General features: G+C 31.8%; 1 protein-coding gene across 3 annotated transcripts in view; it reads left to right on the forward strand.

Moving 5' to 3' along the window:
- Nucleotides 1-5,016: 5,016 nt before the first annotated feature.
- LOC114341196 (mitogen-activated protein kinase kinase kinase 13-A) overlaps nucleotides 5,017-24,164 on the forward strand; it is a 309,717-nt gene continuing 290,569 nt past the window's right edge. The window contains exon 1 of one of the 3 annotated variants that reach the window (XM_050658680.1): nucleotides 5,017-5,257. The gene's annotated coding sequence lies outside the window, so the exon portion shown is untranslated. The remainder of the gene's footprint in view (nucleotides 5,258-24,164) is intronic. The other 2 variants (XM_050658679.1, XM_050658681.1) reach the window with 2 other exon arrangements.

Below are 24,164 nucleotides of genomic sequence, written 5' to 3' on the forward strand. Positions count from 1 at the left end.
AAACAGCAAAATACACCAAAATTTGTAGACCGCTTAGAAAGAAGTGTACAGTAGCTAAGTAGCTAGTACATAGTAGAAAGTCACCAAGATTGTACTAGTCATGAGTAATTGCCGTGACAGCACAACAAAATTAGTTGTACAGGTTCTTCTTCTTCTTCGGGTGCTATGTCCGTTTATCGAACGTTAGCGATCATGTTGGCTATCATAACTTTATTCGCAGCAGATCTGAAGAGCGATTCCGAAGTGTGACCAAACCATTGTCTCAAATTTCTTAACCAAGATGTTCTTCTTCTTCCTCGACTTCTTCTGCCTAATATTTTACCCTGCATAATTAGATGTAGAATGCTATATTTTTCCGGATGTCTACAAACATGCGCAAAATACTCGAGTTTTCTAGACTTTATCATTTTTACCAGTTCTCTGCCTTTCTTCATCCTGCTCAGAATAATATCATTACGCACCCTGTCCATCCAGCTTACTCTCAGCATTATTCGATAGCACCTTAATTCAAAGGATTTAACCATCTTAAGCATTCTTCCTGTTAAGGTCCATGACAACTCCGTAGAGAAGAACGGAAAACACGTAACACTTTAAAATTCTTGTCCTAAGACTCAAAGGGTACCCCCCGTTAAGATAGGCAAAATTGCCCTCACTCTCAGAATTCAATTTTTTTAATTTTTTTACGTTCTGTGGAATTAAAAAATGAGATAACTCGAATTTTTAGCTCGCCACCCCCCTTACCCCTCCCCCCACAGCCAAAAACGTAGATTTTTAGATTTAATTTTTTTTAGTTAGGTTGCAATTGATTTAACAATTTCAAAAAATTCACACATGTAGCTGAGGCTTTTACAAAATATGTCCATTTTTTATGGACCCTTAGGTCGAGTGTACATAACCATTTTTTTTTAAATTTTTTTAAAACCTATAACTTTTTTTTCCAGGGGGCTGCAGGTCCAATTTTTTTGGATATTGTGTATTTTATCAAAAGCTATCTCTCTGTTTTTTTTCATATTTTTCCGTCAGGTGCGCCATCTTGAAAAATCCGGAAAACTGTTTTTTTAGGTGGGTTTTGGGGATTTTCTCCATTTTATAGACTGCTACATAGATCAACTCAAGGTTTTGTTAATAGATTATGTATAATTTGAAATAACTGAGTATATTAGGTTATTTAAAAATTGGGCGAAACATTTTTAAACCCCCCAAAAACCATGTTTGTTTAAAATTTTGTAAGGATTTTTGCTGGTCTAATTATATGTTTTGAGGTCGATACAGCCTGAAATTTTTTTTTATTATTTTTTTACGTTCTATATGATTTAAAAAAATTATAACTCACAGCAAATTTTAGCCCACTTCCCCTATTCCCCCTCCCCCACAGCCAAAAATGTCAATTTTTCGATTTTATTTTTTTTTAAGTTGGTTTGCAATTAAATTATAAATGTTGTTCTGAAGCTATTTCTTTGTGGCATTTTTGTAATTAACTATTCTAAATGGGAAATAAGCCACAATTTAACTAAAAAATGATTTGATTTTCCATCTGTAATGCGATAGAGAGAATTCGATAATCTGTGAAGCACTGAAAAAATGGTTTGGGACGATCTATATAAATAAGTCAGATTAAATTAAATTATTAGAAGATTTTTTTACCAAGCAACATTTTTGTTTAATTTATTAATATTTTTTATTTTGAAAACGACGTCCGTGGTGGACGTCGAAACGTTAATAAAATCATTTTTTAGTGGCTTATTTCGCATTTAGAATAGTTAGTAATTATTAAATTATAAATTACAAAAAATTCACACGCACAGCTGAGGCTTTTACAGAACATCTATTTTTATGGACCCGAAGGTCGAGTGTACATATATTATAACCTCATTTTTTTTTGTTTTTTAATAGGTACGTATAACTTTTTTTGGCGATGGCTGCTAATTTTTTTTGTGTTTTGTGTATTTTACAAACCATCTACGTTTGGCTCATAATGCAAATAGCCCACGCTGTATGCTTGTCCCGTTAGGTAAAATATTCCGATTAATTTTTTTGCACAAACTTACTTAAAAACTGGTCCTTATAACAAATCCACAAGGTGCCAAGCAGTACCGCGGTCGGAAAATTGTTTAAAACATTTTTTTAAACGAGTTCAAAAAATCAATTTTTTCACTTCGGACAAATTTGTTTTAGATTCTCTGGATCCAGCTGAGCAAAAAAGGTATCTTGTGATTTTTCTATAAAATTGACTGTTGTCGACTTACATGCAATTTCAAATTTGAAAAACGCGAAAATGGCCATTTTCAAGGCTTAATAACTCGATTAAAAATTATTATTATGAAAGTCATAAAGTGACCAACTCAAAGTTTAAAGCCCCCCTGCAATAGCCTAAAGAAATTTTTGTCATTATTTTATTACTATTATTTTTAATAATTAAAAATGAGCGCTAAGCATGTATTGAAGCGGCCGTCCGCGAGAGAGATATGTACAATATTCATTGGACGTTTTAAAAAAATATCGATTGGAAGTCAAAAATACGTTTTAAAAAAATAAAAAAGGAATTTTGAGGTTATATGTATTGTACACTCGACCTACACGGGTCTATAAAAAATAGATATGTTTTGTAGAAGCCTCATAAAAATTTTAAATTAATTGCAACATTAAACAAAAACAAAATAGAAAAATTGACGTTTTTGTGGGGGCAGGGGAGGGGGTGGTGGGCTAAAAATGCGATTAGTCTTATTTTTTAATCACATATAACGTAAAAAAATGAAAAAAAATATTCAGGCTGTATCGATCTCAAAAAATATCATTAAGCCCGCAAAAACCCTTATATAACTTAAAAAAACATGGTTTTTGGGGGGTTACAAGGTGTTTTGCCCAATTTTTGATGATCCTAAAAGACTCATTTATTTCAAATTATACATAATCTATTAACAAAACCTTGAGTTGATCTATGTTGCAGTCAATAAAATGGAGAAAATCCCTATAAACCCCCTAAAAAAACAGTTTTCCGAATTTTTCAAGATGGCGCACCTGACGGAAAAATCTGAAAAAAATCAGAGAGATAGCTTTTGATAAAATACACAAAATACAAAAAAAAATTGGACCTGCAGCCCCCTCCAAAAAATAGTTACAGGTTTTAAAAAGTTAAAAAAAAATTTGAGGTTATGTACACTCGACCTAAGGGTCCATAAAAAATGGACATGTTTTGTAAAAGCCTCAGCTACACGTGTGAATTTTTTGAAATTTTTAAATCAATTGCAACCCAACTAAAAAAAATTAAATCTAAAAATCTACGTTTTTGGCTGTGGGGAGAGGGGTAAGGGGGATGGCGAGCTAAAAATCCGCGTTATCTCATTTTTTAATTGCACAGAACGTAAAAAAATTAAAAAAATTGAATTCTGAGAGTGAGGGCATTTTGCCTATCTTAACGGGGGGTACCCTTTATGTCATGACCGCATAGAATTTTCTTGTAACGGAAAAATGCTGATTTGGCTTGAGCAATTCTGCAACGTATTTCGGTGGATGGATCCCAATTATCAGTGATTCTGCTTCCCAAGTATGTTATAGCTTCAACTCTCTTAAGTTGTACATCATTAACGTGAATTCCAGCATCGATGACATTATCCTTACTGACGACCATATATTTTGTTTTTTTGATGTTAAGGTGGAGACCATAATTACTGCACTGTGCTACCACAGAATGCAATAGATATTGTAATTCGGTATCACTACTGGCAATCAGTACAGTGTCGTCTGCATATCGGAGATTATTTATCAGTTTCCCGTTTATCACAACTCCACCTTGTGTTGTACTGAATGTCTCTTCAAACATCTTTTCTGAATAAATGTTAAAAATTAATGGTGAAAGAATACATCCCATTGTTCAGGTTCAGACACAACAATTTATTAAAACCAATAGGGCTTTTCATCGATTGTAATTTGTTTCGGGCTTCGGAGCTTCTGTCATATATTGTATAATACGTGTATAATATTAATATGCACGGAGTATACGACATAATATGACAGAAGCTCGAAACAAATGACTGAATGAAAAGCCCTATATATGGGCAACGTCGATTACGCTGACCAAATGATTACTGTTTATGACTTAGAAGGAGTACCAAATGGTGCAACATGGACCTTTTTAGACTGCTAATGAAGGCAGTCTTCATCATTTATACTGAATCTTCAAATAGGTACTTATGTATAAAAATGACATTCATTGATTTTGTTATCGAGTTGGCAGAATCGCTAATTAGTGGAGGTAGATCAAAATGGACTTCCGGAGAAGAGCAGCAGGCAAATCAAGAAGAGATGGGATTATGGGATACCAAATGAGAGAATACGAGAAATAATGAGATTCACGCATACAATAACTGATGACATAAAAACAAAACAACTAATATGGTACTGCCGTATACAGAGAATGCCAGATGACAGGATCCCTAAACAGATTTTGACGTGGACACCACAAGGGAGAAGGAAAAGAGGAAGGCCGAGATGAAGCTGGAGGGAGGGAATTGAAAAAATAACTAGAAGAAAGAGAAATCCTCTCTAGGTCTATGGTTAAACAGAGAAGAATGGCGGTTAGGAGTCAGAGAACGCTGTAAACCGATAGTAGGATAGTACTTAGTAGTACGTAGTAGTAGCAATTTATTAAATTTTGCAATAGCTTGTTTTTTTTTATTTCATTATCTTTTATTTTATAATATTGACGATTTATGTAATTTCAGTAATTCTACCTATTTGTTATTGTTTTTTTTACTTCTCTGACTCTTTGTCTATAAAATTGTAAAATTTTCAATGACAGTAAAGCATTTCTGTTCTATTCTAATTCGTTTTCAGCTTGAATATTTACAATGGTAATCAAAGCGATGTGTGTACGAAATTAACATAAGCGAGCCCCCGTACTAAAGTCCATCAAACCCCGATCTCTTCTGAACTCGAAGACACGAGGACGAAGAGCGTTTGTAGTGAGAGAGAAAGAAAGACCAAACAGAAACGAGAAACTCGACTTGACATGAACCGACCAAACAGTATCGAACGGGATATTGTTGTGAGTGCGCCATATTGCTGCAGAATTTTAGCCTAAAACGGGGGTGTACAAGAATTACGGGATCATGTGCAATGTGTTATTAAAGTGTTTAACAGTTGAATTTACGAAAACAGTGTGTGGATTGTAGTGTGATACAATTAATCAGATGAATTGGCATTTGGATAATACTCTTACCCACTCCCGCTACTACCTGTACCTTTATGCGACCGTCAGGTAATACAACCGGAAAACCCGTAGTTTTAATATCCACACAATAGAATGCATGTTACAGATCTTGTTCTATTCGTTATTTTATTGCCTTTTGTTTATATAAAGTTCTAAATGCGTTATTGAAATTACTGCAAAGGAGAGACTAATTACATGTACCTAGCACTTGTTTTATTTTTCTTAATGTTATTTTTAAATCTGACAATGGGACTTGCCAAACGTCCGGAGTATTTGTGTACCACCTAGTTAATTCTTAAAATATATTTCCAAATTTAATTACATATTTTATAGTGTTGATAAGTTAAATTAGGTATAACTTATGTGTTAGGTATGTGGGCAATAAATCCGCTGGTGAGTTTCTATAATATAATAAATACAATAAAAATACAATATTCTCAAAATTTAAAGGAAGATTCTTTTTAACATTCTAATATTCGTAATGTTTTATTAAAATCACAACAAAGAAAAACTATTTATATATTAGCGTTTATTTACCTACTTTATTTTTGTTTTGGTGTTATTTTTGTGCTATTTACCAAATGTTTTGTTAGGAGGTAATGAGGTATTTAGGATGCTTTATTATAGCATACTTTATTAAAATTTGTACATTTTTGGATAGGTTCTACCAGTGGCGGATCTACGGGGAGAGAAAAAGGGGAAATTCCCCCTCCCCCTAACAAGGTCCGTAATTAAAGAAAAAATTTGTTGGAACATAAAAATATATTAGCTGACATGAAACTTATACCACAGACAGACAAATTCAACCCAATAAACAACACGCTAGTTATGAAAATTAAGGGAACTTTAATGCATAATATAGGTTATTATTATATACAGGGTGTAACAAAAATATAGGTCAAAAATTAAATAACATATTCTGGGACCAAAAATAGTTCGATTGAACCTAACTTACCTTAGTAAAAATATGCATACAAAAAAGTTACAGCCCTTTGAAGTTACACGATAAAAATCGATTTTTTCCGATATATCGAAAACTATTAGAGATTTTTTAATGAAAATGGATACGTGGCATTCTTATGGCAAGAACATTTTAAAAATAAATTATAGTTAAATTTGTGCACCCCATAAAAATTTAATGGGGGTTTTGTTCCCTTAAACCCCCACAAACTTTTTTGTACGTTCCAATTAAATTACTATTGTGGTACCCTTAGTTAAACACAATGTTTTTAAAACTTTTTTGCCTCCTAATATTTTTTCGATAAACCAGTTTTAATCGAGATGCGGCTTCTTTTTTAATATGTTTACATAAAAATTTTATGGGGGTTCTGTGCCTTTAAACCCCCCAAATGTTTGTGTACGTTCCAATTAAACTATTATTGCGGTACCATTAGTTAAACAGGATGTTTCTAAAACTTTTTTGCCCCTTAGTATTTTTCCGATGAGGCACCTTTTATCGAGATGTGGCTTCTTTTATAATATGGTTCAAAATATACCTCAAACTGTAATTTATAAAAAAAATTCATATTATTACCAGGTCTCTACAATTGTACGTAACAGTATACAAATATGTGGTGGATTTGACAAATATTCAAAATATCTCGATAAAAATTTCCAAAAAGTACTAAGAGGCAAAAAAGTTTTAAAAACATTGTGTTTAACTAATGGTATCACAATATTAATTTGATTGGAACGTACAAAAAAGTTTGGGCGGGGGGTTTAAGGGAACAAAACTCCATAAAATATTTATGGGGTGCACAAATTTAACTATAATTTATTTTTAAAATGTTCCTGCCATAAGAATGCAACGTGTCCATTTTCATTAAAAAATCTCTAATAGTTTTCGATATATTGGAAAAATCGATTTTTATCTTGTAACTTCAAAGCAGGACCGCCTCGACCAGACCAAAGACGTAATTTTTTTGCTCTTCACTTTATGTCCATAATACGTTTAATTAATCCTCGGCTATATTTAACATGACCTTTAGTTGATTTGGTGTAAAATTTTAACAGCAATAAATCACAGAAGTCGAATGCTGCAGTGCAGGAAGGTAACTATGGATATGGAGATTAAAAACATATCAGGGCTTCTAGAAGATTTACAAAAAATCAAAAATTGATTGAAGAATATAAAGGGTCAGGATCTAAAGGGATCAGGTCTTCCATTGTTGAAGAATCTAAATTAGTTACCAGCAATTATGGAATAAATCCAGAATTTACATCAAATAAAGAAAAGCGGCGCAAGAAGCCAGTGAGATTTTTTTTATGATTGCCTGGGCCTAGTAGTGAGCTATTGATAATTTTGAGCCTGACGCAATATTTCGCTGTGAACTATTTAATATTGTCAAATAATAAACAATTTAACCAGAATATTTGATGCGGCAAATGAAATTCATTCGCTATTTAACATTTTGTGGACATTCCAAAATGACGATGACGAGAATATTAAGAAAAAAAATTGATATATTGCGCGAGTTTTATAAAGAAGACATCAGTGAAGAATTGATAGATAAATTTTTTCATTTGAGAGCAATATACAAGGATAATATGGTAAATCTCAACTTTCTCCAATCTTCTTCTTTACTTGCCATCTCCGCAACGAAGGTTGGCAATCATCATTGCAATTCTAACTTTTGACACTACAGCCCGAAAGAGTTCAGTTGAGCTGAATCCAAACCATTCTCTGAGATTTCTCTGCCAGGACATTTTTCTTCTACCTATGCTGCACCTTCATTGAATCTAGGATTGGTTAACTCGCCTATCAACTTTGTGCATTGAGAATGGTTTGGTAAAGTCATGCGATTTTTTGAAAGTTATAGACATCAGAAAACTCGAAAAGCACCACCTGTATTATAATATTTTCACTAATATAAATATAATCAAAATTTAATAAAAATTATATTTGAAATGTTTCTTATTGCATATTTTTTCTATTGAAAATTCCACACCTGCAAATAAATATAATCAAAATTTAATAAAAATTATATTTGAAATGTTTCTTATTACATATTTTTTCTATTGATAATTTTATTTCTATAAAAGTTGAACATTTTTTTCGTTCTTCACTTTTTGTCGGGGGCCCGTTCGTCACTTCTTGCCGGGGCCCGCTCATCCCTCTCGGCGGCCCTGCTTCAAAGGGCTGTAAATTTTTTTGTATGCTCATTTGGACTAAGGAATTCACTACCCCGTCTGTTCAGCTGGTAAATTCCAACAGAAAATGGACCTAGTTACTCAAAGAAGTAACGACCAATATAAAAATAAAATAAAAATTCCATTTTTATTCAGTTTGCAATGCGAAGGCAAAACAATCTTATGGACTGCGCTCCGTATTCTAATTGAAAAATAAGATTGTTTTGCCTTCGCATTGCAACTGAATAAAAATGGAATTTTTATTTTATTTTTGTTATTGAAGTGTTTAACAGTTGAATTTACGAAAACAGTGTGTGGATTGTAGTGTGATACAATTAATCAGATGAATTGGCATTTGGATAATACTCTTACCCACTCCCGCCACTACCTGTACCTTTATGCGACCGTCAGGTAATACAACCGTAGTTTTAATATCCACACAATAGAATGCATGTTACAGTTCTTGTTCTATTCGTTATTTTATTGCCTTTTGTTTATATAAAGTTCTAAATGCATTATTGAAATTACTGCAAAGGAGAGTACTTACATGTAGCACTTGTTTTATTTTTCTTTTATATAGTACCGTTTCAGACTAAGACACTGGTGTCTGACACCGGCGTCCGCCACCGGCAGCAAAGCATTGTTTTAAATGAACGACTACTGACGAGCCACTTTGTGTGTCTGGCTGATTTTAGTGGCTCAACAATGCTTTGCTGCAATTGAACACAGGTCGCGGACACCGGTGTCAGACACCAGTGTCTTAGTCTGAAAGGGTACTTAGTATTTAGGTGATAAATATTTAAACTCCATCCCATGTTCTATTATCTGATTCTCCAGCCTCCAATTTACATCTAGTAGGTTTGCTGTTATATTCATGCATTTTGTCTTACTTGGGGAACGTTGTATTCCCATTTGGTATTCTTTTTTCGTTCTTACTTTTTGTTAAGTATTTGATTCATAATTATTGTTGATTGAAGCATGATTATTATTTGATCCATGATCAGGTTGAACAACAGGGCTTTTCATTCAATATTAATATATCTACGTCATACGTTATTGATATATGTATACCAATGATACAAACCAAAGACGTATGACGTAGATATACAGTGGAACCTGCTTAATTCGAACTTCCATAATTCGAAATCTTTTTTAATTCGAATTTTTATTCTGGTCCCTAGCATTTCCTAGTAATGGTAAAAAGTCGTGAATAATTCGAATTATATTTTGGATAATTCGAACTTTTCTGCTATCTTTTCTGAATATCTTAGAATCTTTTGTTATTACTGAGAAGCTAAATTCTAAAAAGCAGCTAAAATTATTTCGGATCTCTTTGGAAAAAAATAAAGTCGGTCTTTTTTATAGCTTGCAAATGTTTTAATTGGTATTTTTGGCCGAATTTTGTTAGCTCATTTTGTTAAGTTGACAAATCTCGGGCAACAATAGGAACAAAAACATCTCCAAGCAATAAAAATGATCAACTACTGTTTTTTTGCTGATCAACTACTGATATTTATCATTTGCAGATGTTTTTGTAGGTAATCCTTGTTTTTGTTGATTTATTTTTTAATTCGAATTTTTGGATAATTCGAATTTTTTTAACGGTCCCCTGAGATTCAAATTATCCAAGTTTCACTGTATTAATATTATGTGACACATGACAGAAGCTCGAAACAAATGACAATCGATGAAAAGCCCTATAGATTCAGATTCAGAAATGTTTATTGCTTTTAAATACAGTAATATCTCTCCTAATAAAACATTTTCTCCCATGACCCTTGGTCGTCTGGGGGGTTGGCCAAAATATAAATCAACATTTTTTTTTCTATAAATAACAATAAAATTAACAATAATTAATAAAAAATATAACTAATGAATATGAAAAAAAAAATGATAACTATCCTAGTTTCCAGTGAAATTCCCTAGCTGGGATAAGCTTACACCAGGCACCAGAATACATAATGAAATTTTATAAGTATTACGTACTAAAATAAACATATAAACACAATTCAATTTAATATTAATTAAGATTGAGTAAATAATAAAAGGTCACTCTTTACTTGATAAGTATTAACTGCAGTAAAAAAATATAGATTAAATTTTACTATTAGAATGTCGTGAATACAAGCTCAAAATCGGTTAAGAACTGGTGAAGAGGAACAATACACGAAGAAGAAGAATAGAGTGTTATGAGTCTAATAGTTATATGCCAACACTTTGTATCTATACTTCCATGCATCCCTTGCATATCCAATTATCCAACAAGTTCCCTCCAGCCCAAACCTCTCATAAGTTCCAACAATTCTTCCCTATCTAATCTACTTTTCTGAACCACATCACTCTGTATTCACGTAGTATCGGACATCGTCCCATGAAATGCAAAATATCTTCCACCTCCCTCTCCTTACACAAAGCACACTTTTTCCTATTATCAGCCCTACCAGGTCTATCATTGAGATACAATACTCCACATCTAATCTTGAATATCCACCCAGGTTGAACAATAGAGTGTTCAGGGAATCCCCCTGCCTTATCCCATTGCCAACCTCAATTGGCTCAGTTAGTTCCTGTTCTACTTTTACTTTTATTGTGTTGTTTTATTAGATATTTTTGATCATTTTGATTTTCCTAGAGCTATCTCTCTTGCATACAATAAGTGGATAACGTCTTTTAATGTAACCCTGTCAAATGACTCCTTAAGGTTCACGAATTATAGATATGCAGGTTTGTTATATTCTAATGATTTCTCTTGCACTTGCTTCATTATAAATATAGCGTTGGCGCATGATCTTCCCGACCTAAAACCTCGTTGTTCTTCTGCTAATGTTATAATTTCATTCAGTTTGTTATCACTTCGGTTGTTAATTGTAGTATTGTGTTTAATAAATTAATTCCTCTGTAGTTCTCCGGGTCCGATTTGTTTTCCTTTTTGAACAGAGGTATTAGGATGATTAATTTCCATTCTTGAGGTATTCTGTTTTGTTCTATTATTTTTTGGATTAGTTTTAGGTAATAGTTGTTTCGCCAGATCTGATCCTCCGGAGTTCGTTTGGTATTTTCTCTTCTTATGGTGATTTTCTATTTTTGAATTTCCTTAATGCTTCTTTTATCTCTTCCTCCTCAATGGTTATTTCTTCATTTGTTGTCACTTCTGGTGTTGGTTGTTTATTACTATCACTTTAGCAAATAAGGATAGAAAGTAGTTTGCCCATGTTTCCTTCTGAATATGTCACGTTTTTATTAGATCGTTCATCTCTTTTATTTGTGCTCTGATCATTCTCCATATTTCTCTTTGCGTTTCGTAGAAGTTGTGTTCCATCTATTTGAAGAAACTTTCCCAGTGTTCCCTTTTTATTCGTTTGACTAAAGTATTCGTTCCATTTTGAATTCCTTTATAGTGGTTGTATGCCTGTTGTGTTTATTGTGTTCTGTATTGTAAAAAGGCTTCCTTCTTCCTTTCTTCACATTTTGTCTTCACTTCCTCTCTAAACCATGGGGTTTTCTGTTTTGATATCGTGTGTTCGTTACTTTCCTCTTTCCAATGCTTCTGTTGTTGCTTGAATTATATGTTATTTTTGAGTTTTTGTCATTTTGTCACAATTATATGTTATTTTTTACATGCATAGAATCGGCTTGTCAGATACTCCCAATTGTACTTGTGGCAAAATCGGAGATCTAACACATGTCATATTAGAATGTCATTTAAACATAAATAACATAAACGACCTTTATAAGGAATTAAAAGATTTAAAATGTTTTTTCCCAATAAACCTTAATACTTTAATATTTACAAATGATATGGAAATTCTTCATCTCATTTATAAACATGTTAAATTATGTAAATACAAGTTGTAAACGTAATATAATAGGCATTATTTGTTAATGTGGTTTGAAAAAATAAAAAAAAATATATATATAAAAAAACACATAATAAAATAATAACAAAAAAATAATAAATAAAAAAAAAGAAAAAAAAAATAGAAACAAACATAAAAAAAAGAAAAAAAAAATAGAAACAAACATAAAAAAAAGTGTTTCGCACAAATTAAAATACACATTAGAAAAACAGTAAAATAATTAAAAAAAAAACAAAATAAAAAAAAAGCTACACAATGTACCAATGTACCTATAAAAATAATATTGTAGAATGTACTTATGTTTATAAAAAATTTATGACTATGAATCTGCAATCAATCACAAACAAGTCTGGCTAATTGGCTCTGCCAAAGCCATTTTTCAAAATAAAAAAAAAAGAGTTTTTGTCAACTCTCCTCGACGTTATCGTTTTTTAATATTTTATTCGTAACAATCTTCTGTCTGGAGACATGAACGCAAGAGTCGGTAACATAATTATACCAGGAATAAAGCAATGATTCAATGAAGACAACAAAAATGAAAATGGAGAACTACTTATTAACTTCTGCTCTCAGAACGAATTTCGAATAAACAATACGTTCTTCAGACACAAAGATCAACAAAAATATACATTCCAAAATACAAGAGCACACAGATCCGATATTGATTATATATTGACAAACAGAAACATGCACCACTCTCAAGTACTAGACATACGATGTTTAAGTGCAGCTAATACATGGAAGCGATCACAACCTAGTACTTGGAAAAATCAGAATAGAGCTACAAAGAAACAGGAAAGAAAACCCTGTTGAATGTGAGACAAGAATAAAGGTAGAACAGCTTCGAGATTTGTCAACACGAGATATACAGGGTGAGGCAAATAAAGGGCCTATTAGAAATATCTCGAGAACTAAAGGCAACAGAATCATGAAAATTGGAATAAAGGGGTTTTGAAGAATGATCTATTAAATGAAAATATTTTCATCTATTTGCAACTTCCGGTTATACCGGAAGTTGCCTATAACTTCGTTTTTTTTAATGGGACACCCTGTATATTTTTACATTTTTGGATTCTCTTCGATGTCTTCTTTCTTAAAATATGAGTTTTGTAATATTATACAGGGTATTTTAAAAGATAATTACGTTTTTTTATTAATTTCGTAGCAAAATTAACACCCTGTAGAATTGTAGTAGTTTGACATCTAAAACTCTACTTAGGTTCAAATGATTTTTAATATACTCTACTATTGTTAGGAATCATTAGTATAGCTAAATTTTTAATTTTAGTATACAGGGTTGGTCGAAACTCGGAATGAGTATTTTCTGAGTTTTCTTAAATGGAACACCCTGTATTTTAGTATTGTAATGAAATGATATTTTATGGTACTTTTTTATTTCTTAAGCATTCCCTATACCTAACTGCTTTAATTTGTGCTCAATTGTTAATCGCACCAACAATCTTAACTAAGTAGGTATTTCGATAGCTAAACCATTATTGGTAATTTTAAGGAGCAGTCTGGATTAATATGTATTTATTTCTAAAAAATTATTTGGGATTGAGTATTTTCACGGCCAACGTAATAAAATTTTACGTATTTTTTGTTGCAATTAATGTTTAGCTTGAATCACCAATAACTCACAAATTAAAGCAGATAGGTATAGGGAATGCTTAAGAAATAAAAAAGTACTATAAAATATCATTTCACTACAATACAAAAATACAGGGTGTTCCATTTAAGAAAACTCAGAAAATACTCATTCCGAGTTTCGACCAACCCTGTATACTAAAATTAGAAATTTAGCTATACTAATGATTCTTAACAATAGTAGAGTATATTAAAAATTATTTAAACGTAAGTAGAGTTTTAGATGTCAAACTACTGCAATTCTACAGGGTGTGAATGTTGCTACGAAATTAATAAAAAAACGTAATTATCTTTTAAAATACCCTGTATATTAGTACAAAACCTTATATTTTAAGAAAGAAAGCCTCGAAGAGAAACCAAAAATGTAAAAATATACAGGGTGTCCCATTTAAAAAAACGAAGTTATAAGCAACTTCCGGTATAACCGGAAGTTGCAAATAGATGAAAATATTTTCATTTAATAGATCATCCTTCAAAACCCCTTTATTCCAATTTTCATGATTCTGTTGCCTTTAGTTCTCGAGATATTTCTAATAGGCCAGTTATCTGCCTCACCCTATATATACCTACCAGAGAAGACTGCAAAAAGTACTGAATGAAAACTACATTACACCGGATGAAGACATAGAAGAAAGTTGGAGGAAGATCAGAGATAATATCAAAATGGCAGCAACGGAAGCACTTGGAGAACGTAACATAAGTAAACATATACGAAAGAAAAGAAGAACTCCATGGTTCTGTGAAGAAATAAAAATAAAATGCCAAGAAAAAAAGAAAATCTACCTAGAATACAAGTCCAAAAGAACGAGACAAACATGAAGAATATAAAAGAGTAAGAAATGAATTAAACTCAATAGTAAGAAGGAAGAAAACAGAACATTGGGAAGCATTTTCAAAAGAGATGGAGCACGACTTTTATGGGATGCAAAAGGAAATGTGGAAAATGATAAAAGGTAAAAGAGCAGATATGAAGGAATTGATATAAGTAAAACATATTGATACAAATACATGGACAACTTACCTAAAAAACCTCTATCAAACAGCTAATCACAAAGAACGGGAAACACCAGGATTAGAATCGGATGAGAAAACAGACATTAAAGAGGAAGATATAAAAAAGGCCTTAAAAAAGATGAAAAATCGGAAAGCTCCTGGGAAAAATGGAATAGCTAATGAACTTTTAAAGTACGGAGGAGATAGACTTCACAAAGGACTGAATATCCTTATAAGTAAAATAATAAATGCAGGAAGAATTCCAGAAGAATGGCACTCAACTGATAGCATTATTTAAGAAAGGTGATAGGGCAGACCCCAGTAACTATAGAGGGATAAATTTACTGAGCACTCTACTGAAACTCACAACAAAAATACTTATGGAGAAAATAATGGCGTGCATAAATATATCGGATGAACAACAAGGATTTAGAAGTAGAAGATCATGTAACGATGCAGTTTTTGTGATAAGGCAAATAGCGGAGAAATCATTAGAATATAACAAATCAGGCTTTTTCTGTTTCATAAACCTAGAGAAAGCGTTTGATAGAATCCAATTAAAAGATGTGATACACCTACTATATGAGAAAAATTTACCACTGGATATCATAAAACTGATAGAAAACATATATGTAAGAAATAAAATAGAAATGAGAGTCAATGGAATAATAACAGAACCCATAGAAACAAACACAGGAATCAGGCAAGGATATTCACTAAGCCCTCTACTGTTTAACATAATCTTGGATGCAATAATAAAACAAGTGAAGAAAAAAAGAGGGTACAAAATGGGCAATAGAGAGATAAAAATAATCTAGAGAGATAAAAAATGCTGATGACACCGTGTTAGTAGCAGAGTGCGAAGACGACCTACAAAGATTATTGCACGAGTTCAACATTAACGCAAAAGAAATGAATATGAAAATATCAGCCCAAAAAACAAAAAGCTTAGTAATTGCCAAAGAACCAATAAGATGCAAATTGGAGTTAGACAATCAAATTATACAACAAGTAATGACTTTCAAATATCTGGAAATTAATCTATCAGCCGACAACAATATCGAAGAAGAGATAAAAGATCAAATAATTAAAGCCAGTAGAACGGCTGAATGCCTAAACGACACAATTTGGAAAAACAAACACCTAAGATTGGAAACAAAGGCCCGAATATAAAGGCCGAAACAAGACCAGAGATACAAGCAAAACACGAAGACATCTGGAAACCAACGAAATGAAGATCTTAAGAAGGATTGCTGGAAAAGGACTACAGGATAGGGTAAGAAGTGAGGAAATCAGACGCATATGTGGAGTAGACAATATAAATACCTGGGTAAAGAACAGAAAAGAAGAGTGGAATGAGCACGTAAACAGGATGTCTGAATCAAGGATAGTAAGAATAGCCAGGGACAAGTCACCGTTAGGCAGGAGAAGTATAGGACGCCCAAGGAAAAGATGGAATGACAACTTAGGGGCAGAATGAAAGGCACCGTTGAAGAAAAACAGGCAGTACTGCCTATATAAAAGAAGAAGAAGAAGAACAATCTTCTGTGATGTTCTTTTTCTGTATAAGTATTCCGTGGATTCCGTATGTAGTCCTCCGACTCTGATTTTCGTTTGTGTTGGTGTCAGTCTCTTGGGTGTGACAACAAACTTATGTGGTCAAATTTACAAAAACGTGATATAAGAGTGTTGATGAAAGATTAGATTTTTACCAAAATTGCTTAAATTTCTTAGTGATTCTAATGTTTTGATAACTTCATTGAAGGTAGTTATTGTACCAGACTTTTAAGTACTTAGATGATTTTGTTCAGTGCTGTTTTATGCGGTAGGTATATGTTATGCTAAGTAAATGCTTCTATTTACAATAACATGTCCTATTAAAACAGCATCCTTCTATTTATCGTAAGAAGTAAACTATTTTGTCTTTTATTTAGCACTTCAAGAACAACAATTATCGTAAATACAATAAATAATGGTTTCACACTGTATAGTAAACCTTAGAAGTAACAACTCCTTACCATATTTGTATTATGTAAATGGATTCAATTTTGTTCTTACATATATATACTTATATGTACTTTCGACGAGGTTAACGTGATTGGAGCGGTACCCGCTTTACTCTCGGTAATGGTCGTAGTTTTTATATTGTCGTTTAAGTTTTCTTCTACCTTGGCTTCGTTTTCGTTCGCATTAAATTTAGAATCACTAGATAATACGGATCAGGCAAGAATGGCATTGATATTATTTTATTACTGAGGAGAATCGACCGACATTTTAGACAAGAGAAATTAGCAAAAATGTCTTCTTCGTGACATTCTATGATACAGGTCAAATATGCAGAAGATTAAACGTTAATTAATGCAGAAGATTAAATTTTACTTATAAACAGTTTACATGGTGTAAGTAACAAAAAGGTAGGTCATAAAAATCACATATTCTAGGACCAAAAATAGTTCGATTAAACCCAACTTACCTTAGTACAAATGTGCAAATAAAAAAAGTTACACCCTTTTGAAGTAACAAAATGAAAATAGATTTTTTCCAATATAGTCCAAGTAATGAAGCTTAATATAGGACAAAACCTCGCAATTTTTACAGAATGGATCGATTTGCTTGAAAATTTGAGAATAAGTAGTGGATAGTCCAAGGATCAAAATCTATATGATGCCGAAAGGCGCTTTTACCATGGCGGTGGTTGCCACCCCATCTCGGGGGTGGAAATTTTATATTATATTTTGACTGCAAAAGTTGATAAAAACATTCATTCTAAGCAAAAAGTGTTCTATAAATTTTTTTGATAAAATTAATAGTTTTCGATTTATTCGCTATCGAAAGTGTTAGTTTTATATCGACAAAATCAATGTTTTTTTATATAGGCTCATTTACGATTCACTCAATTTTTGCGGTAGAAAAAATTTTTTTAAACCAGCTTCTTTGAAATTAAATAACCTACAATTTCATATTTAAAAACATTTTTTCGTATGTCTAATGCTAATCTTTCTATTCTGAAGAAAATGTGATTTTTTACCAAACTACAAATATTCGTTATTCGCTTTTAACTCTAGTTTTATAAAAACTATCATTCTAAGCCAGTCAAACTTCTAGAATCTATTAATAATACATAAACAAAGAAGAGTAAATAAGGTCAATGACCAAAAATACCGCTAACTGACATTATTATGCTTCGAACTGGATTTCTCCTTTTTTTTTTCAAAAAAATATATTGATTTTTTAACCGTAACTTTTTTATTCTTTATTTTAGCAAGTTTTGTAAAAAATAATTTTGTAGGTTTTTGCATGATCTTTAAGCCTATTGATATTAAATCTTTTTAAAATGCTCAGTCGCAAAAAGAGGTGACTTTGAGAGGGTTGGTAAAGCTGGTTTTTGCATGTTGTTACAAGTTTTAATTGTCAATAGCTCACTTAATTTTTGCCGTGGAAAAAATTTTTGCAAATCATGTTCTTGGGAATTAAATAAGCTACAATTTCATATTTAAACATTTTTTTCTATCTCTGATTCTAATCTGTCTATTCTGAAAAAAAGACAATTTTTTTCCAAACTATTGTCCAAGTAAAAAATACTGTAGAATAGCTTTAAGCCGGTGAAATATGATATTCTTCAAATATAGATGTTAGGTCAAACGTTTAAGAAGCGGCCCTTTGTGAAAGCATCTGTGTTTTTACGGCCAGACCTCCCGCATATCTATTCACAAGTTTCGTGCAAAAGATTAGTTTTAGTTCGGTAGCTAGCAGTGTATTAGTACTGGAGTGTACGTGTGTTAAGTGATACGAGTGTTTTGTTTGCTGTAATTATTTTGAATATTGGTTTAGTATTTCGTTTGGAGAGTGTCAAGTGTTGATTATTGTAATTTAATTAATGTGAATAGTGATGTGGCGCCCGTGGGATAATGTAAATATCGCGTACGATAACGCTGATATTGTAGAAATTGCCAGTGCTAGTGTGAATGTAATTACTAAAAAAAAAGAGATCGTAAAGAAGATTCGAATGCATTTAAATGCAGAAACACAGCAAGTATGTTTGAATGTATACAAAAATCTACGTACGAAATTCGGCTTCGATAAAACACTATTGGCACAAGCCACCTCTGATTTAACAGAAATTCCACTTTCTACTGTATATAAAATAGTTAAAAATGAACCCTATCATCGCAAGAAACGATGTGACTACAAATTTTCAAGACCTTTGAATCCTTCACTTGTAAAACTATTGAAAACCACAATATACGACTGCTACAAAAGCAATGAAATACCTACAATAGAAATAATAAGAAAGAAATTGGAAACAACCGGTCGAAATATGAACTGCTGTGAGAAAACTCTTCAAAATTGGATAAAAAAAATGGGCTTTAAGTTCAAAAAAATAAATAAACGTCAAGCAATTATGGAAAGCCAAAGAATAGTCAACAGACGTAATATGTACCTAGAAGAAATTACTAAATATAGGCAAGAAAATAGGAGAATTTATTATTTAGATGAAACTTGGTATGATACCCACGATACAGTAAAGAAAGGATGGACAGATGGTTCAAGCATGTGCATACCAGAAATGCCTGCAAATAAAGGCTCGCGACTAATTATTGTACATTGCGGAGGAAGTGAGGGATGGGTTCCGAATGCTTTAAAATTATGTGGGAAGAAAATGGAAGATTGTAACGTTGACTACCACAAGAATATGGAAGCTGACATTTTTGAAGATTGGTTTGAAAACTCGCTGATCCCAAACTTGGAGAAAAACAGCGTAATAGTGCTTGACAACGCTTCCTATCATTCCCGACAACTCACTAAAATACCAAATACATCTTCAAAGAAAGCTGACCTACAAAATTTTTTAATGGAAAATGATTTGTATTTCGAAGATTTTTACACAAAAAAACAACTTATTGAAGTTCTACACACAAAGCAATTTAGAAAATTATACGCTCTAGAGAGTATTGCCGAAAAGCATGGACACACTATATTGAGACTTCCCCCCTACTTTTGTGTTTTCAATCCTATTGAGTTAATTTGGGGACAATTAAAACCAAGTATAAGGCGTTCAAATAAATTTCCTAAATTTGACAAAAAGGTAATTGAGATCATTAAAAAAGAAGTAGCCAATATTACCAAAGTAGACTGGCAGAAAAGAATCGCCAAAGTGATCAAAGTGGAAGAATATTATAAGAAGATTGGGCACTTCCACATTAATGGTGGAAATAAATTTATTATTGAATTGGGCGATGATAGTGACGAAGAAAATACGGAAGAAGGAGAAAATGAGTTAAGTGTATCAGTATTTTAATTGTTGTGTTGTGTAATTCATTTTCCAAGCATAAGTGTACTAATGAAAAGACTCGGTTAAAAAAATATTTTTAGATTTTGTATTTTTAATAAAAAAAAGAGCGGGGACATGCTTGCATTTTGTGCTGAATTTTAAAGTTTTGAACTGTATACCTAAAGTAATTTTAGATCTAACTGTGTTTTTATAAAGTTCTTTTAGTATCAGTAATTCTAACAATAACAAGATTAATTATAAAAGCTATTCTACATCAGTTATTAATGCAAGCATGCGGTAAGAGGGAGGTCCCTGTGAGGTTAAATGTTATTAAAAAATTGATAAAATTAATTTTAACACATACAATATTATGTCCTGCTTTAACGCTATTTACCTAAGTATAAATAAATATTTTTAACTACATATTTAATTACCAGAAAACACCAGCTGCCGGCCTAATATTAAAGAAGAACAACCCAAAGAAAGCTACAAATCTTACCTATTACACTATATAGATTGCTTGAACTATACAAAAATTCGTTATTCGCTTTTAACTCCATTTTTTTTAAAACTAATCATTATAAACCGGTCAAACTTCTAGAGCCTATTAATAATACATAAATAAAGAAGACCAAATAAGGTCAATGACGAATTGTAATTAGGGTGGTGAGTAGGGAGTTGCTTCCTATCACTTTTTCGCTGAAAACAATAGGGACTGACATTCTTTTCATTATAAGTCACTTAATTTTTGAGCTAGAGACTTTTGTTTTATTTCTAGAGATAGAGATTTTTAAATACTTTAAATTAGTTTAAACAAGTTGTCCTCCAAAAATGCATAGTTTTTCCGTCTTTTGACTTTGAAACTACAATATTTAGCATTTTAGCAACATTTAGCATAGAAGAGCTAACATATAATAATCTATAGCTCTATTGCTATTGGTCTTAAAGGAAATTAAGAAAAACGGTTTTATGTATTTTTTCAAAAGGTACATTTTTATTAAGTAAAGTTGTTTTGATAAAACGAAAACTTTTTGAGTTATTAGCAGAAAAACAATTAAAAACATTGATTTTTTCGATATAACACTAACACTTTCGATAGCGAATAAATCGAAAACTATTAATTTTATCAAAAAAATGTATAGAACGTTTTTTACTTAGAATGAATGTTTTTACCAACTTTTGTGATCAAAATATAATAAAACATTTCCACCCCCGAAATGGGGTGGCAACCACCCCCATGGTAAAAGCGCCTTTCGGTATCATATAGATTTTGATCCTTGGACTATCCACTACTTATTCTCAAATTTTCAAGCAAATCGATCCATTCTGTAAAAATTGCGAGGTGAAAAGCTTCGGTTCCTGGACTAATATGTTGGTACTTATATCGAAAACTGAGATTTTTTATTGAAAACGGACAGGTGACAATCTTGTGGCAGGAACATCTTAAAAAAATATCTGCGAAATTTGTGTAATCCATAAAAATCTAATGGGAGTTTAAGGCTATGGGTACATAATTCGCAAATATTTTACGTGTATCCCTACTTTTCTGTCTTTACACGTTCTGTCTTTACACGGCAAATTACGTGTAGTAAAATTCACACTGGTATGGATATGTAAACATTACTAGAATGTCATTCTACTTGAAAATGTCATCATTAATTTAAAGAGATGGGTTTTGAATGTTCTTGGATAACTGTTATTTTTATAATTGGAAATTATTAATTCAGTTAATAAATGTGATAATTTTTTCACTAACTATGTATTCAGTGATTGTAATAATTTATTTGTACAACAAAGACTAATACTCAATCGAGAAAAGAAGAAAAGTGTTAACGTGATTTTTTAATAATATATTGTTATGGAACGCTTACAATTTTGAACATCTTTAACAACAAAATACTTGGATCACAGAATATATTATCCTGATGTATTCTCTGCTTGGATCTTCCACAAATAATACACAATAAATAACTTTTTATTAAGTTCACGTCTTAAATCAATTATTTATCAAATACACTATATTTCAATAAGTAATATTTAATCAATAACTCAACATATTCCCGATGCAATGTCAAATATTTAAAATTGTCACTGATTGTCAGTGTCTGACTGACAATATAATATGCTGACAATATTATATTCGGCTGAGTGCGTTGTAAGACAAAGATCGATTTGGAAAATATTACCACGGCATTGTGTTTATTTTTTTCGAATCCTGAAAAAACCAATAAATATTTTTGAAAAATTTAAACGCAGAATGAAAGACTAAATTATTACCGAGGGTCGAAAGTCCCTTAGAATAAATAAAAAGTTTATTTTGAATGACATATTTGAAATTAAAAATCACACTAAATTTTCTCTTAGTTTTTCACCCCTGTAACTTATTAAAATAAACATAGAAGTTCTCAGGGACTTTCGACCCTCGCTAATAACGTGATCTTTCATTCTGCGTTTAAATTTTTCAAAAATACTTATTAGTTTTCTCAGGATTCGAAAAAAATGAATCCCCATTTGAATAGCATTGCAGCCGAAAATACGTACCGATCCTCTTAAATTTTTGGGAGTTTTGGGGACGAGAACGAAAAACAGATGCCAAATGGAGAGGACCGTAAAATCCACACCCTTTGACCATAATGGATGGTTGACATATGGATAGGCGAGTCTTTTCCTAAACTGTAAGATGGGATTTGGCCCATTTTTCAATTCAGTCAGATTTAGAAAATTCAAAATTTCGTGTACATAATATGTACAATTCGTAAATTGTAGGTGGGTATTAAAACCAATATCAAATAGACGACCGGAGTGTGACGTCACAGCCAACTGCGGCTATATTCAGTGTTATGATGATCACTTTCCAAACAAAGATTGTAAACACGTTGAAAAGTACGGTTTTACCGAATCTCAAAACTTTTTAATTAGTATAAAATCTAAAAAAAATAAAACATAAAATCTAAAATTTCTAAAAATCAAATAAATTCTAACCTTACTTCACCCATACATACCTGTTATTGCTATTTATATAAAACATCATGCTTTATTATTTACACAACCTTGTAAAATTGTTGTAGTAACTATAACAATACTTACATATTGCAAAAAAGGAAATATACTCTGTAAAAACTGAAAAAACAATAAAAAATACAAATGTGTCACACTAAACAACGTTTGTTTGGAAAGGTTTGGAAAAATCTGACATGACATATGTCAATAAAAATTGACACTTCTACGTCATCACTCCGGCCGTCTATTGCTGGCGATAAAATTTTGTATGCACCACGTCAGTAAAGACTCTTTATCGAACTCGTCTGTTATTCGCCTCGTTCGCTAGGCTCGCTCGGCTCATAATATCAGACTCGTTCGATAAAGAGTAACTTTACTGACTTTGTACATAATTAACTATTTCTGCACTTCTCCGGGTCCGATTTGTCTTCTTTTTTGAAGGGAGGTATAAGGATGCTTAATTGATCTCCATTTTTGTAATATTCTGTTTTGTTCTGTTGTTGTATGTTTTAATAGTTGTTTGGTCAGATCTGGTCCTCTTTATTTTAGGATTTCATTCGGCATTACTTATTTGGAGTAAATATATAAAATTTAGGGGTGAATTGGGGATTACCAACCCGAAATTGGTTAGGAGCACGATGAAAGAAGGAAAAGTGATTTATGCCCAGTTATAAAACCCAAACAATACTAACTAAAATAATTTTATAACTCGAAATATTTTTATATGAGTTGATAAATCATTGGACATTGTATTGTTAAATTAAATTGTTTATAGAATATATACCTAAATATCTATTATAATTTAAAATTCAGTCAGCGCTTAACTACTATATACTTAATATAAAACATGTCAGGTGATAAGGTCAATGGTTTAGTAATTTGTTGTGACTCTCACTGTAATTTTCTTATTAATCTTTATACCATGGTTTGAATTGTTATTTGCGAAAACCTTGACTCTAAGCTTGAATTAATTAATTTAAAATATACAATATATAATATATTCGTATACAAATATAATGCAAAATATATTCGTCGACACAGACCATTTTCTAGTAAT

The sequence above is a fragment of the Diabrotica virgifera genome, chromosome 8 (assembly GCF_917563875.1).
Source record: "Diabrotica virgifera virgifera chromosome 8, PGI_DIABVI_V3a".
Taxonomy (NCBI): Eukaryota; Metazoa; Arthropoda; class Insecta; order Coleoptera; family Chrysomelidae; genus Diabrotica; species Diabrotica virgifera.